Source organism: Berghia stephanieae, unplaced genomic scaffold, assembly GCF_034508935.2.
Source record: "Berghia stephanieae isolate SIO BIC M18660-M18661 unplaced genomic scaffold, UCSD_Bste_1.3 scaffold1176, whole genome shotgun sequence".
Taxonomy (NCBI): Eukaryota; Metazoa; Mollusca; class Gastropoda; order Nudibranchia; family Aeolidiidae; genus Berghia; species Berghia stephanieae.
In genome coordinates, this window is record NW_027622153.1 from 755 (window position 1) to 7,482 (window position 6,728).

Below are 6,728 nucleotides of genomic sequence, written 5' to 3' on the forward strand. Positions count from 1 at the left end.
TTTTTCTGTATCGCATGTTAATTTTTACTGAAAGGCTTAGTTCTCCTCGGCAAATTTTGGTCTTTTTGGCAAATTTCTTGGCAAATTTTGGGGGTTTTTTTTGGGCAAATTTTAGGTCCCAATTTGACAAAAAATACAGATGACAGCTATAATATCAAAACATATAAAAAGAATAATTTAATTATAAGTAGTGTCATAATTAATATGCCTCATCTTAAATTTCATGTATTCAATTTTTAGGGTATTTTGTTCAACAATGGAGTTGGTTTTTTTTTTATAATGGAGTTGTTCCGACTGCAGCCATTGATCCATTAATGGATTGTCAGTGATCTGTCATCTCCTCTTGGGGCCAGCTTGCCGTAATCTTTGGCTGATGCCATCTGAGGCATTCCACTCCTCTGGTGTATGGGGAAGAGTTTCTGTTGTCTCCTCTTGAAACTGATTTGAAAATCATCTACTACAACTACTGACTCCACCACAGAGCAATCAACAAAACTGATTTTCATTAATCTCATTCATATCCATCTGTCTGGCTAGTGTTGAAGCTGTGGAGGAAAAATAATATTAGAACATCTTTTTCACTGCATTGAAACAAAACAACATTTATATCTGTGAATTATGAAACTGGCCACATTATGAAATTTCAAGTGGTGCTGAAATCAAAAACGTCATTTCATTTTGAAACTTCTCTGATACCACATTGTCGTCAGGTCAAAGTCAGAATTTGGAATGATAAAAACTTTTAAACAATGTTATTCCTTAAGCAACATGAAATGCTGGCCATTTAATTAAGATGATTTTAGAACTACATCCCACTTTTTAAACAAATCCTTATAAACTGTTCGTCAGTGCTTAAAAGTGTTAATATGAATATATTTTGAGAAGACGATGGACTCAGCAACAGTATTACATTTTTGTTTTATTTCCTTGTAAATCATCTTTTTGTTTGAGTATTTTTCTCTAAGGGGGAACCAGTATTTTTTTTTTACATATGTAATATGTGATAAGTAAGCATTTGAGTGTGTTCCTCTTAATGGGGACCTGTGCTTGTGCCTGGACGACACTTTTAGGTGACTTCAAACTAAGTACACCGATGGCATGCTCTTGGAATCTACATCCATTCCATATAAGAACCATTCCCTTTTTGTTTTACTTATTAGTGCTTTGAATTGTTAATCTAGAATTGCTTGACTATCCATTTGCATCCTTTTTACTGGTGCTGAAATGACCTAAATATGTCGCAAGCAATTTAAAACAGAAGAGAATTTATAATTCTAGAACATTTTGCTATCCCATTTTCTTCCTTTTTACTGGTACTGATATGACCTTAATGTGTTGCAAGCACCGTAAAACCATTAAAAACAAAACAAATAAAGAATGTTGATTAAACAAAATCACACAAACACACTTATGTTATACTTCGTGGTCCCACTGTCACTTCAATGTCCCCCATTTTGACCAACTTGTTACCCGTGATAGTCCTTTCAGTACTGTTGTCAATGTTAAATACACTGTTAGTGGCTATGTGGTCTTTTGGTATGACACTCGCTTTCGGATCGGAAGATCCTGGCCCTGAGCCTCGCTCGGCGCATAGTTGAGTCCTTGGAAAAAGACTCTTTACTCACATTCTCTCACCGTACTCAGGTGTAAAATGAGTACCTGACCGTTAACAGTGCTGTCTCTGTCCGAAAAATTGTAATATCGCCTAACAGACGTCATGTCCTGTTCTAAATGTTGCTGTTGGTAGCTGACTTTGTAGCAAAAGAATTATGCTTACTGATTATGGTGTAATCTCCAAGATTACAGTCAGATATGTCAATAATATTTCTGGCTGGACTGGGATTCGGAACCAAACTCTCAGTGCTCATAACTGTAAAGAAAATTGTTGATAAATTTGAATTAATGAAGTATAGAATTCACAAGTTGCACTTTAAGTCCAGATTACCCATTACAAACTTAATGAGAAGGAACACAGTGGTGGTTTTTTTTAAAAAGGTGAATTGTTATGAAATTATAATGATTTTAATTCTATTTATATCAATTTTAATATGATACGATATCAATTGATTTTAATGTAAAATTTGCATCACATAATTACGGGTCTCTGGCTCTTTTTTTTTTTTAACCATGAAATGCATCCAAGTGTAATCTTATCTTCTGATCTTGAGACCACATGAATCCCAGAAATAACAAATCTGCTGGGAATAGAACCCATGACACTTTGATTCATATGCAAGCATGATAACTCGCTGTGCCATTGGCTTGCCCTAAATAAAACACTAAATGAAACAATATAAATCTTTACAGGACCCAATTCCAAAGTGGAATTTCAATACAATGTTGCGTGATGCCACTTTGACGATTTGTGATAAAAAAATACATGGCAATCCCTTATGACACAAAAGCTCTTGCTCCATCATTTCTTTCAAATTTGAAATATTCATATAATTTTGTCAGCTACTTCAGGATTGATGGTGTAAAGTAAATTTCAAGATTTTAACTACCATTGAATTATTAAATGTGAATACTCTTGTTTTGATACTCGACTTCAGTCTTCATTTATTGTTTTAATGTTTTTAAAATTGATAAAAATCAAGAGGAAACGTGTCCCACAGGCAGTTGTTAGATATGCAATAGAGGTGATATACTTTTGAGACTTAACTACCAAAAGAGGATAGTTATGTTAGAGAAAAATATTGTTCAATGAATCTGTGCATAGGCAATTGTAAGGATGAGTCAATTTTAGACGATCACAAAAGATGCATGCAAACATAGTACAAATTACTTGTTTAAAATATTGTAAGGTACTATCTTTATTCATGTCAGGCAGCCCCAGAGACCAGCAATCACATCGTCCTCCACTGTCCAGTCACTAAACTTGAAGGTGGCTATGAAACCGTCCTTAGTGCGGAGGAAGACTTTAGAAGCTGAGTTGATGAAATAAATTTGGAGGTGTAGCCATATGCTACTACTACTACTTTATTCATGGAATGCCTAGATGACAGCCTTTTACATTTGTATACAGAACAATGTATGGAACTATTATAATTGCAGAAATTTACCTTGAATACCATCAACAATGGTACTACACTCGCCAATAATGACGAGTACCGGTACTTGTTCAGTAAAGATTGAAGAGGGTCCTGGTTTCCCCCTCCAGTCTGCTTTACAGAATCAACATGACTTTGGACTATTCTTTTCTTGTCCTTGAATTTTTTTTTAGCTCCATCACCGAACGGTTTTTGAGAATTCCGCATTGATTCTCATTCTGATCTTTACCCCGACCTGAAAATGAAAAAGGAGAAAAAAATATGTAAATCAACGATTATGTAATGAGATTGTTGAGGACATTCATTTTGCACTGGAATCAGTTCTATTGATTGCTTTTTGTTGCCATAAAATCTTTATTTATTATTTTGGTTGTAGCAAACTTTACTCGTATAATTAGTCTCTATCCTTTAAATTATTTGCATAAAAAATGTCATGCTTTTGAGTGTAGATTATTATCAGTCATACCTCTTAAATTGGCATTTTATCATTAAATATTTGTAGGGTCTGACTGGAGAGGGTGAAGATTTATTTCTTGCTTATCAAATGTACTAGGGTAGGTCGCCCTAAATCTGTATGCTTTTCTATACCTCAAATTCCAACAGCTCTAACTGCAGATTGGTTAAACTAAACTCTCAACTGTTTGAGAAACTCAATTATTTGACATCTTTTGTTAGTTTGATGTAAACACATATGAGGTATTATCAGTTAACCTTGCTTAAAAACCGAAAATAGATACCAAACCCCCTCACCCCAAATATGTATGCTCACGCCCCAAACCCGTAAACGGCTTGCCCTAAACCAGAACAGTATTAAACTAGTCTACTAATGTTTCAAAATTTCATAATTTTTAAAATATGATAATGTTGTGGTAGAATTTCATTTATTATTAGTTTTTAAAAATATTTTCTAAAAAACAAAAAAAATAATTGAGCATATATAAAGAGCATTATCCTAGCATTTACGTTTGTTGCGGTTATAACTTTTGACGCGTCAGCGATTTTCTGTTATTTTTTGCACTGAAGACACCGCTTGGGAATTTATTTTAAAAAGAAAAAAAACAACCTTTTACTTTTAGAAAGAAGTTTATTTTCACTTCCACTTCATTTCGAATTTTTCTGGTTGTTGACTTGTTCTAAATATTCAAGTGAGTTAAAAGCTTAAAACTTTTGTCATTTTTTGTGGCAACTGACACAGATGCTAGATTGTATACTGCTAAACATGCTCAAAGCTCTGTAAGGGGCTCCAAGCCAATAGCAACACAGCAATATCACAACTTTTCCCCGACAGAGTCATTACTTTTAATGGCCAATTACTCAATAAGGAGCCTTGTTCAATGACTCGACTTTGAACCACTCAGGAAGGGACTTGAATCTTGGGCCTACTGGTCCAAATGCAAGTGTAATACTACCATACAACAAAGCCCCACTTAGTAGGGGCAAAGAGGAAGGGTGAAATTTATTGCCTAACCTCCGCACTACAGTACATCTATTTATATTGTTTATTGATAAATTATGGGTGCCATGTCGGCTATTATGATGCTTTAAAATTTTCATTGAACATGCCAACCTGCTTTTTTTTTTTTTTTTTCATTAATTTTCTTTCTTTTTTTTTTTACAAATCCGAGACCGGGTTGCCACCTTGCCTGTTCTTGCCAAGTAGTAAAAAGGTGGATTAGAGAGCAGAGCAGGGAGATAGGAAGTAGATAAACACAATCCAAAGTAGTCTAGAGGTATACAAATACAAAGCAACATTGTGTTGTGAGTGGCAGGGACCTACTGTAGGCACTTGCAAGAATTTTTCAAAATAGTGGCTTTGGGTATTAATTTAGCGTAGAAAAATAAAGGGGAGTGAAACATTAACTAGAGTGAAAAAATATCGCTCTATCTCAACTGGTTAAAAAGTTATGACCGTTTATGTGGTGGAAAATCTCTATATAGCTTAATAGGAAAAAATGTGACCAAAGCACAGCATCCCAATGGATAATCAAGTATAATTCAGAAACAGCTTCAGATACAACTTTGAAATTTTTACATGTGGTAAATCAACATCTCTGTAATACATTGCAAACAGAAAATGAATTATTTATTGAGAAAGAAAAGTATAGTTTAGAGCTGAGATAGCTGAAATCAAGGAAAAATAGATCACGACATACAAATGAATGACCTATTGGAATTTTGGAAAAGTCAATAATAAAATATTTATTCACATGAAGAGATAGACCAAATACACCACTGAATCGGCGTCATTTAGTTGTTCACTTTGAACTTTTCAAAATATAAATAGACCTCATAAAAGCAAAGATATGAACTGACAAATGTTTGAGGTGGTGTAGTATTAGCCTACAGATGCCCAGTGTCAGTGACCGTGCTGTAGCCTATTTTTATTTCATTTCATGATAGACCAAATACACCACTGAATCGGCGTCATTTAGTTGTTCACTCTGAACTTTTCAAAATGAAAATAGACCTCATAAAAGCAAAGATATGAACTTACAAATGTTTGAGGTGGTGTATTAGCCTACAAATGCCCAGTGTCAGTGACCGTGCTGTAGCCTATTTTTATTTCATTTCATGATAGACCAAATACACCACTGAATCGGCGTCATTTAGTTGTTCACTCTGAACTTTTCATAATGAAAATAGACCTCATAAAAGCAAAGATATGGACTGACAAATGTTTGAGGTGGTGTATTAGCCTACAGTCTACAGTCCTAACAGATGCCCAGTGTCAGTGACCGTGCTATAGCCTATTTTTATTTCATTTCATTTGTGACAAAGAAAAAATATATGTACTTCTCTTATTTTCGCACTGTCACGGAGTGCTGCAATCTCGACATAATTGTATTTTCCAGGAGGGCTGCAGTTTCAGGGTTTGAAAAGTAAAAGTTTTTCTCTTGTTGAGCTCCATTTTCGTCAATGAATTTCAAAAGGAAATAGAATCTAAACAAAACGAAAGCGGATGTGACGCTGATTAAATCTTTTGCGCCAGAAGAACCCAAACAGCAGCACAAAACAACCGATAGAGTCAAGGGCTAGGTCAGGACTAGGTCAGGACTTGCCCGCCCATTTCTAGGCTAAAGCCCAGCTAGTCCGAGACTAAATAATGCTCATTGAATCCGATTTTTTTTAGACACTTACTAAGCTTGGGCTAAAGACTAGCTAGTCATTTACTAGACTAGTAAATTACTAAAGTTAGTCCTCGTTCATTAGAACGGGCCCTGGTTGCACAAGCACGCAAAGAACACGTGATATTGTATCGACGCTTTTAATTGCTACAGCTCCTAAAGAAAACAGTATAATTAAAAATAATTAAAAGACAGTAACTCCACAAATGTTTAAAGATTTATATTAATTTGCATTCATATCTAAAATGCCCTCCAGTGTTTTGAGCTACAACTTGTACCATGTGATCTTGGCCATTGTGATACGATGGCTACGATCTCTCTCTCTCTCCTCTCTCTCTCTCTCTCTCTCTCTCTCTCTCTCTCTCTCTCTCTCTCTCTCTCTCTCTCTCTTTCCACACACACACACACACAAACACATACACGCACTCTTTCTCTTTTTCTATCCCTCTCTATTACTCTGTGTGTGTGTGTGTTTGTGTGTTTCTATTCTATGACACATCAAAGAACAAAAGATATTTTATCAACGACGCATTAATTGGCTACAATTCAGACC

General features: G+C 35.1%; 1 long non-coding RNA gene across 2 annotated transcripts; it reads right to left on the reverse strand.

Moving 5' to 3' along the window:
* Positions 1-501: 501 nt before the first annotated feature.
* On the reverse strand, positions 502-6,003 carry LOC144960990 (uncharacterized). Of its 2 annotated transcripts, XR_013643011.1 has the most exons (4): positions 5,844-6,003; positions 3,063-3,285; positions 1,778-1,870; positions 502-545 (listed from the first exon to the last, which is right to left on the reverse strand). It is a non-coding gene; the product is annotated as an uncharacterized LOC144960990 (long non-coding RNA). The 2 variants fall into 2 exon arrangements; XR_013643012.1 differs by lacking the exon at positions 502-545 and having other exon boundaries at positions 1,759-1,870.
* Between the last annotated feature and the right edge of the window lie 725 nt (positions 6,004-6,728).